The sequence below is a fragment of the Mus pahari genome, chromosome 17 (genome assembly GCF_900095145.1).
Source record: "Mus pahari chromosome 17, PAHARI_EIJ_v1.1, whole genome shotgun sequence".
In the NCBI taxonomy this organism is placed as follows: Eukaryota; Metazoa; Chordata; class Mammalia; order Rodentia; family Muridae; genus Mus; species Mus pahari.
Genome location: NC_034606.1, coordinates 63,701,900 through 63,711,448, shown reverse-complemented (window position 1 = coordinate 63,711,448; position 9,549 = coordinate 63,701,900). Strand labels below are relative to the sequence as shown.

The window sequence follows — 9,549 nt, the reverse complement described above, 5'->3', positions numbered from 1 at the left end:
AGAGAGAGAGAGAGAGAGAGAGAGAGAGAGAGAGAGAGAGAGAGAGAGAGAGAGATCTGGAACCAAAGAGAGCACACGGCTCTTCTTAAAATTGAAGGCGTTTATGCCCAAGATGAAATGGAGTTCTACTTAGGCAAGAGATGTGCTTATGTGTATAAAGCAAAAAACAATACAGTGACTCCTGGAGGCAAACCAAACCAAACCAGAATGATTTGGGGAAAAGTAACTCAGGCCACCGAAACAGTGGTATGGTTCGTGCCAAATTCCGAAGCAAACTTCCTGCAAAGGCCATTGGACACAGAATCTGTGTGATGCTGTATCCATCCTAGATTTAAACTAATGGAAAGTAAATAAAAGTAAAAAAAAAAGAAAAAAAGAAAAAAAAGAAAAGAAGAAAAAAGAAAAACCAAAATAAAAAGAGCACCAAACATTCACGCATTCACACACATATACACATATATACAACTACACACATAAAATAAAAATGAAATTTTAAGGGGAAGGAGCTGGAGAGCTGGCTCAACAGTTAAGAGCTCTGGTTGCTCTTGTAAAGGACCTGGGTTCCATTCCTGCAGAAGCAGCTGGAGCTCTGTGAGTTCAAAGCCTCATAGCAAGTTCTAAGCCAATGAGGACTAATAGGGAGATCCTGTTATAAAATTAAACTTCATTAATTAATTAAAGTACAAATATAATAGAGCCCTTCTCGATGAGATCCTTACATAGAGGATTTATTCAGAATATGCAGGTGGGCTTACAAAGCAACTTACTATAAAGGTATAACCAAACAGAAAAAGCAGAAAAGCCACTTGTGTGACACACTAATACATACTTAGAATCTAAGCAACAGTAGGCCAGCAAGACCCAGCTGTGTGCTAACCACATCGACAAGCTATAATCACAGACCAAGTGGGTAATTCAAGGAGAAACAGTGCTCTGGGGTTAAGAGTAGGCTTAAAACAGCAGCAAGCCAATTACTGCTGAACAGAACCATGCAGTCAACATAGAAGACAATGCAGGTTTTACAAACTCATGTTTTCCCTACTACCCACACCAAAGGAACTGATATCAGCAGCGTTTGCAAGCTTAAAATATATTCTTTCATACACACACACACACACACACACACACATCACTTAACTACAGTATATAGTGGTCTTATCCTAAATCTCCTCCTCAGTCCCAAAACTCTTGAGCCTAACTAAAGAATGCACACACATATATACACTCCACTGCCAATAATAATGTCCTCTGGTTGAATAACAGTTTTTAAAAACTCCATATTACCAGCAATCCAATGTTAACTTAGGGTCTGGGTCAGTAAAAAGGCCTCCTGAAACATGAGAATCCCCCAACACTTCTAACCTGCTTATAAGTAACCACAAATTCGTCACAGGACACTGGCTACTGTACTAAGCTAAGCCTCATCTTCACTCTGAGAATGTTGGAAAGGTTTGGGGCGTCCACAGAATGTGAAGTGTGCTTCCAAACCCACGCCTACTAGCTGACGAGCTGCGCATGAACACTTGACAGTAGATGCTGGCCTCTGGTGAAGCCTCACTGTCCAGCAAACAAAGAACAAAGGGTTTATAAACCTCAAACGTTTAAGAGCTCAGGATCAATTCAACTATCCACCAGTTGGCCTGAGCTTCAGAGACCCCTCCACAGCTAAGCGTGGCCTCACTAAGTTTCCACAAAGCTCCAGGCAGGCAGCATATGAACCCAGAGTCACTCTGAGACCCAATAACCATAGGTAAGATGAAGGCATAATTAACCTCCATGGGGCATTTAGAAAAAATGGGAGGTGAGATTAAGGAACAGTTTGCTATAGCTATTTCAACCTTTATAGTTGGTATCATGTGACAACTCAGACCCATGAAAAGAAAGAAATGGAATCAAATGACTTCAATTTAACTTTCTGTTCTAGTCAAGCACTGCAGTGAGCTATCACAAATATTTGAAGTAGCTCGGTGTGGTAGCATACATCTGTAATCTCAGGGTACTGAGGCAAAGGATTGTCTGGATTGGCTCAAGTTTCCAGGCCAGTCTTGATTACACAGGGAATTTGAGACCAGACCAGCCTAAAAGGCAAGACCTTTGTCTAAAAACAAAAACTAAACAAACAACAACAACAAAAATCAAGCACGTGTCTGGCAGTTAGATCATTTTCCATGAATGAACTAAATATAAAAGGTCAATAGTAGCCAGCAACTGATAGAGGTAAAACCTCTGCAAATGAAGGAACAAGTACACCCAGGCAAGCATACTGGAAAGGTTCTACACTACTGACATTATTTTATAGTGACAACACTCTGAAGACAGCACTCACATCTGTATGTAGATGAAAAGATCTGTACGGGACAAATAGTTCCTTCTCCAGTCAGTGAGCAAGCACCTTCCCTTATGCGTGAGCTGAGGAAGGTAAGCAGCCAAGCAGGTAATAAGGTTACCACTTTGAAGTAACTAAACTTTCTCAAAACATTAAATGTGGAGAGCCAGGCATGTGGTCTATATCTGGACCAGAAAGGTAAGATGGCTATCGAGTTCAAGGCCAACCTGGAAGGCTGACATGGGGACGCACCCCTTTAATCCCAGGCAGGAGGATCTCTGAGTTCGAGGTCAGCCTAGTCTACATACTGAGTTCCAGGCCAGCCAGGGCTTCGCAGAGACCCTGTTTCAGAACAAGCCAAACACAAAGCCAACATGGAGAGAGAGAGAGAGAGAGAGAGAGAGAGAGAGAGAGAGAGAGAGAGAGAGAGAGAGCAGAGCATGCCTCAAAAACAAACAAGTCAGGCATAGTGTCACATGCTTGTATCCCAGCGCCTGCTTAGTAGAGACAGACAGGATTGGGAATTTGAAATCATCTAAGGTGTACTTAAGTCTGAGGCCTGTCTGGGTTTCAGAAAAACCTGATTTCAAAGGAAAAACGCGTTGCTGGGTCGTACAGTAATTCTACACTGTTATACTTGTATTTTATAAGACAGTCTAGTGCTATAGCCCAGGCTGCCCTTAAACTAGAAGCAGGCCTCATGATTCCGTCCCTGGAATTTTCGATTGCAGGCACAAGCCACAACACCTTGCTTGATCCAGCAATATCACTGACAACTGAAAGTAAGTACTCTAGGTATTATTCATAATAGCCCAAAGGCATCAAGCAACCTAGATGCCCATTAAGGATGGAAAAACAAATGAACAGGGTTACAGGATGCTCTGGTAAGCACTTGGGCTCAGCTACTCAGAGGATGAGGCAAGAGGCATATTTGAATCCAGGAATTCAATGAATTAGCACATATGGCCCTAAATTCAATCCCCAGTGCACACAGGCATGTACACACACACACACACACACATACACATGTGCAGAGAGAGAGAGAACCCCATTATCTACAGAATATACAGAATACCTCCACTCACTGGGACAGGAGGGAAACAGTAGGACCATGGTTGACAGAGGCTCAGCACAGACGGAGAAAGAGGAGTTGCTGTTTAGTACACAGTGACCATTTTCATTTTGGAAGAAAAAAGTTCAGATTGGTGATGGTGGCCAGCCCTGAGAGTATCTAATGCTGTGGTCTGTACACTTAAAATGGTCAAAATGTCCTCTAACCTGATTCTGGTTTAATAAATTTTTGTAAAAGTCTGTGGTTTATTTGCTTCTTTGCTTGTTTGTTTGAGACTGAATCTCCCTGTGTAGACCTGACTGAGCTGGGTTTATATCTTATCACAGTAATAAATAAATAAATAAACCAAGAAAGAAACTTTCCTGACTAGAGCCCAGATGGTTTATCCAGAAAGTCAGGCCCTCAGTACAAAGGCAAGGGTCGGGCATCCTCCTAACGCTGCATACACGCTCTCCCTCGGGGGATAAGGAAGCTGAGCCCTGCTCTGTGCCAGGTCTTTTGGTCGCATGATGAAGGGGGCCCCTCCTTCCCCGAGACAAAACAAATGTGAGCCTCTGTGCGCCTGATCTAAGTGGTTGTACTTCTGAGAGAGAAGTAACGGGCTCCAGAGGGAGGTATCTTTGCCATCCTCACCTTCAATACCTTGGCTCTACAGTGGGAAACCACAGGTAGTGGTTAAAAAAAGAAAATAGTACCTAGAAAGTTCTTCCCATACCAATATCAAGTGACTGTTCAGCACCTGGAACACATAAAACCTCAACCAAAGAAAATGCCCCCCTCCCCTTCCTTCCACTCTCCTCCCTCCCCTTCTGTTACCCACTAGCATCTGTACCCTGAGCAGTCTCTAAGGGCCACTCTGGTGTTTTGGCCAGTAACCTACAGCTCCTCCCTCAGGCCCCAGCTGTTTCTCTGTTCTATCCATTCTGGGTTTCCTGTCTATATTTAGATATAATATCAGTATCAACTGTGGGATCAACAGGTGCTTGGAGAGCCCTTGAGCACTGAGCAGTTTTCAGTTGTTTTCCCAAGTTAATTGGCTCTGGTTCTGCAACTGGCTGCCTTGACTCCTCTCTGTGTGAGTACCATGCACTTCTTCAACCAGACTAAACAGAACAAGGGTGGTCACAGGACAAAGCTCAGTGAGATGTTTTAGCACTATTACCTTCAGAACCCTAGAAGCCTTTAAAACCACAGGAGCAGCAAACTTTTCAAAGATTCTACAGATGGAATTACTCTACAAACCAACCCAAGCAAAAGCACTGTTTGTTGTCAAGACAGATGTGCACATGCCTGAAATCGCAACATCTGGAAGGCAAAGCAAAACGACTAAGCAGAGACTGGGCTGGATTACAGGACCATCTCCAGAAGGACAGAGGATGGGAGGGGAGGCAAGAAGTTGTCATAACGGACTCAAGTTTCAACCGGTTCATACTGCTTTACAGCAGTATGGCTTAGCAATTAGGAGCTCTTGCAGAGGAGTTTGTTTCCCCGCATCAGGAAGCTCATGGCTGCCTGCAACTCCAGCTCCAGCCTACACACTGCACACACACACAGACACACACACACAAGCACACAATCTGTTTTGAAAAGGGTAGGTGGGCCAGTTCATTCCTGTAACACCAACATTTGGGGGGCTGAGGTGGGAGGAGAGCCTGAGCTATAGAAGAAACCTAGGAAACCTGTGTCAGAATGAGAGGACACGTTCATCCGAATAAGGGATTCAGAGGTGGACGGAGGGAGTCAGAGGTGGATGGCTTTCTGTTGAGTTTGAGGCCAGCCTCGCCTAACAGAGTTCCCAGTCAGCCAGGGCTACAGTGAGAATGCCTCAGAAAAAAAAAGCGAAAACACAAGAGAAGAGAGGTACGTGTGTCTCAGTCAGTTGACTGAGTGCACGAAGCCCTAAGTGCCATGCCTCCTGAATGGGGCAGGGCTGCAGCTGCGTGTCTGTAATCCCCTATAATCCTGGCCCACAGGAGGTGGGAGCGGGAGGACTGAAAAAATTAAAGCAGCCGTGTAAACAGAGACAGGTCTGAATCCAGCTTCCTTACTCTCATTCTGTGACCGTAGCAAGCTATTTCATCTCTAAATGTATTGATTGATTTTGTTGTTGTTGTTGTTGTTGTTTTTAGTTTTTCTAAACAAGATTTCTCTGTGTGGCCCTGGCTATTGTGAAAATCACTCTGTAGACCAGGCTGGCCTCAAACTCAGAGATCTGTCTGCCTCTGCCTCCAAATGCTGGGATTAGAGAGGTGGACCATGGCTGCCTGGCTTTTTTTTTTTTTTTTAAATCTCTAAATTTATAAAGAGAATATTAAATGTGATAATTAACTAATGAGATTATACATGAAAGAGCAATTGTAGCACTTCGCCTAGCACTTTTACGAGGTCAGGAGCCACACTTCACCAGTGACGCTTTGACCTGGAGGTGAGGGTGAAACGGGGCCTCCTGTAGTGCAAGTCCAGAATGATCTCAAACTGTGCAAAGGTGGGGAGGCCCTTGAGCCGCTGACCCTCAGGCCTTTACTTCCCAAGTGCTGAGATTACACTCTTGCAACAGTACATCTGGCTTCTCACTTGACCCTTGTAGAAGGAAAGAACCATTTATCCAGGCGTGGCTGCCTCATGTGCCTGTAGCCGCACTACTCTGGAGGCTGAGACAGAATTAACAATCACAGGCCAGCTTGGGCTACAGAGTGACAGCGACTCTAGAAGAGACCTGACAAATGATTCTAGTGGTTAAGTGTGTGTACTGCTCTTGCAGAGGATCAGAGTTCGATTCCCAGTAACCACCTCAGGAGGCTCAACAGTGACTCATCTCCAGTTCCAGGGAATCCCAACCCCTCTTCTAGCCTCTGGGGACACTGCACTAGAATGCACAAAAACCCTGACACACACACACACACACACACATCATTTAAAATAAGAAGATTTTTTTTCTAATTTTTAAGTTTTTTTCATTTATTTTTATTTTTTTGTTTTCCAAGACAGGATTTCTGTGCACGGCCCTGGCTGTCCTGGAATTCATTTTGTAAACCAAGCTGGCCTCGAACTCACAGAGATCTTCCTGCTTCTGCCTCCTGAGTGCTGGGATTAAAACCATGCATGGCCACCATCAGGCTATAAGTAAGAATTTTTAAAGGTGTATTTTAGGTCATGATTTTTGGATATTTAAAAGGTGGCCTAATGCTGCCCGCTATCAGAAACACTGCTGAAAACTATAAACCAATGACTGCCCAGAAATTTTAGTTTAGATGAGTCAGCAAAACTTCATGTCTCACCAATGAAAAGCTTAACGCACACATCTATGAAAGCATAACGATAATTATAGCTTCAGAATCAGTGATCTTCCAGTCAGTGCTGTATCAATTTGGCCTGGAAATCAAAGTACCAAGAAGATACAGGTCCTGCCATACATCTGTAATCCCAGCAGCTGGGCGTCTGAGGCAAAGGAACTTCACTTCAAGGCTAACTGGGGTTACACAATAGGTCACAAGCCAGCCTAGGTTACTGATAAAGACTAAGACCACCCCCAAGGGGGGAGTCTGAGGAGGGTGGAATACAAAGTCCATAACCCAGAAATACTTTTTCACAGTATTCCCAAACCACCTTAACTGAAAATGAGAGAATGTGGAGGCAGCTTGACCACTAGGAATCAACATCCCTGAAAAATTTCTAAAAACAAAAACCCAAACTCTCTTCCCCAAGCACAAAACCAGAATTAGATGGTTTATGAACATTTTTTTTCAGCCGGAACATTTCTCACTGGGAAACGAAAATTCTAACAAAGGACAGACAACTTAAATTAAAAAAAAAAAAAAAATCACAGTTATTCATTACTTTTCAACCCAAACACCTACAACTCCGCAGTATCGCTGACCTCGCTCATGATAGATTACTGCTGGTAACGTGTTCTCTCTTGCTTCAATAAATACGGAGAAATTATATACAGTAGTCTGCTGAACTGGTCGAGAATAAATATTACAGTTTTGCCTTACAACAAAATGAACTATAAATAATAAAATTACTGGGAGAAGGGCTTGTATGCCTTAGCAAGGGGCCAAGACTAACCTAGTCTCTATAAAAAAAAAAAAAAAAAAAAAAATCCAATCATCTTGGATGAATTAGGAGACGGACGACCTATCCTAGGCTCTGGTTCAATTCAAAACCAAACTCGTATTTCTTTGCCTCTCTTTGCCTTTTCTAGTCCGGTTTCCTCTCAAATTCCGAAATTGTCCTTCTACCCTTTAAGTCCCATGATGGCACTTGCGTCCTAAGCACCGCTGACACCATGCAGAAGACTTTACACATGCCCATCTCGCCGTACTTCACCTTTCAATCGACCCATTATTTCATTCTTTCCGATCCCGCACGTAGTTTCTTAAATCTAGGACCGCACACACGCTCACGCCAGAGTCCCCCTCACTCCATTGTTTCTCCGGCCTATCCTCTGGAAACTCCCCAACTCGGACCCGTGTGCTTCGCTCGCCCCTTTAACCCCAGAAACCCGCGGCCCTCTCCACACTGCGGGTCCCAAAGGGCTCCCGGTCCCCTTCCTCTCGCTACCCCAACCCCCAACAACTGCCCCCTTCCCTCTTTTCCCTTCCTCGAGCCCTCCCTCCACCTCCGGCCCCTCTCGCCCCCACCACCCACTTCACCCAACGCCCCCAGCCTCACCTAGCCCCCGCTCCCTGCAGCCGCCGCGTCCCCCCAGTTCCGGGCTCTGCGTTCCGGACGCTCCCGGGTCTGGGATGAGGAAAGAAGAGCCTCCGCCTCCTCCTCGCCCTCGTCCTCGGGAGCCGCCGCCGTCGCTGCCGCGCTCCTCCCCCAGCTCGCCCAAGGCCCGACGCCGCCCCGCCCCCACCGCCGCCTTCCCCGCTTCCCTCGTCCGCCGGGCGGCCGGCAGAGCCTCGCAGGCGCGGCTGGGGCCGGAGTGCCCGCGGATCCACAGCGACCCTCGTCCGCCCGCACTCGCGCCGCTCGCCCCCCTCGCCCCGCCTCGGAGCCCGCCCGTGCGCGCGTGCGCGCGTGCGCCCCCCGCCAGCCGGAGCGCAGGGCGCGTGCTCGCGCCGGCGCGACCCCGATGCGCCGCACGCGGGAGACCTGAGCCGAGGGGACGGGGGGGGGGGGGGAGGGGGCGCGCGGCCGGGTTACCGCTCCTCTCGGGCGCTGTCCCTTCGCGCGGGGTTCGCGCGCCTGAGTTGCGGGAGACGGGGAATTAATTCACTGAGGGGTTGAAAGAGCCAGTCAGGGGCCAAAGGGGAAGGAACGGCGACGAGACGAGCGGGGAGCGTACTCGCGTCCGCGTGCGGGAAAGGCGACCTAAAGCGGCCGGACTAGGAGTGGGCGCCAGCGTGCCCCTAAGTGAAGAGCCGAGCGGGAACTGACGGAAAGAGCCGAAACTCACCGGAGGTGGCCGAAGATTCCCAGTGGGAACCTAGAGCCTTTTGCTCCAGGTCTGCAGGCACGCCCGTCCTCTCTAGCCAGGAACAATTCAGCCGCTCTCCCCCTTTAACTTGGCCCGCCTCCGGACCCACCTTCTGCTCCTAAAGGTTACTTCAGAGCCACCCGGCCACCCCGCCTGATGGGAGAGGGTCTGGAGAGAGGATGTGCGAGCGAACGACCTCACACTTCCTGCATGGCTGTGATTAGGAACGCCTGTTGTCGAATCTTTCTGTTAAATACCTATCTTCGTAATCACGGCTCGAAATCTCCAGCCTCTCCAGGGCCAGATCATCGCTAGTATTGATGTATCTTTTGAGTTAGTGTCTTACCGGTTGTCTAATCAGGAGAGAGAGGATAGGAAGGGCATGTCCAACCCACATTCAAGCCAAGGAACTTACTTTAAACATGAGACCTGTTTTGGCGGTTATTTTTTAAAAATCTGAATAGTGAACTTTGTGGAAGACAATCATGTCACAATATCAAAAGGTTGGATACGCCTGGTAGAGGCTGAGATTTCGACTAAATCATCACTAAAAATATTAATCACCATCCACTCGTCTTCTCGTTCACTTCCTTTGAAGCCAAGCAGAGGGGCTTTGAACAGGTAGAACCACCTCAAGTGCGTGCTTATAGATGCGTGCTACAGGCAGAACACAGTTTATCCATACGTTTTATCACTCCAGGCTTAGATCATATAATTGACCATGGG

General features: G+C 47.0%; 1 protein-coding gene across 1 annotated transcript in view; it reads right to left on the bottom strand.

The window, feature by feature from the left end:
• Spats2 (spermatogenesis associated serine rich 2) overlaps window positions 1-8,248 on the bottom strand; it is a 75,208-nt gene extending 66,960 nt beyond the window's left edge. The window contains exon 1 of the mRNA XM_021216881.2: window positions 8,073-8,248. The gene's annotated coding sequence lies outside the window, so the exon portion shown is untranslated. The remainder of the gene's footprint in view (window positions 1-8,072) is intronic.
• Between the last annotated feature and the right edge of the window lie 1,301 nt (window positions 8,249-9,549).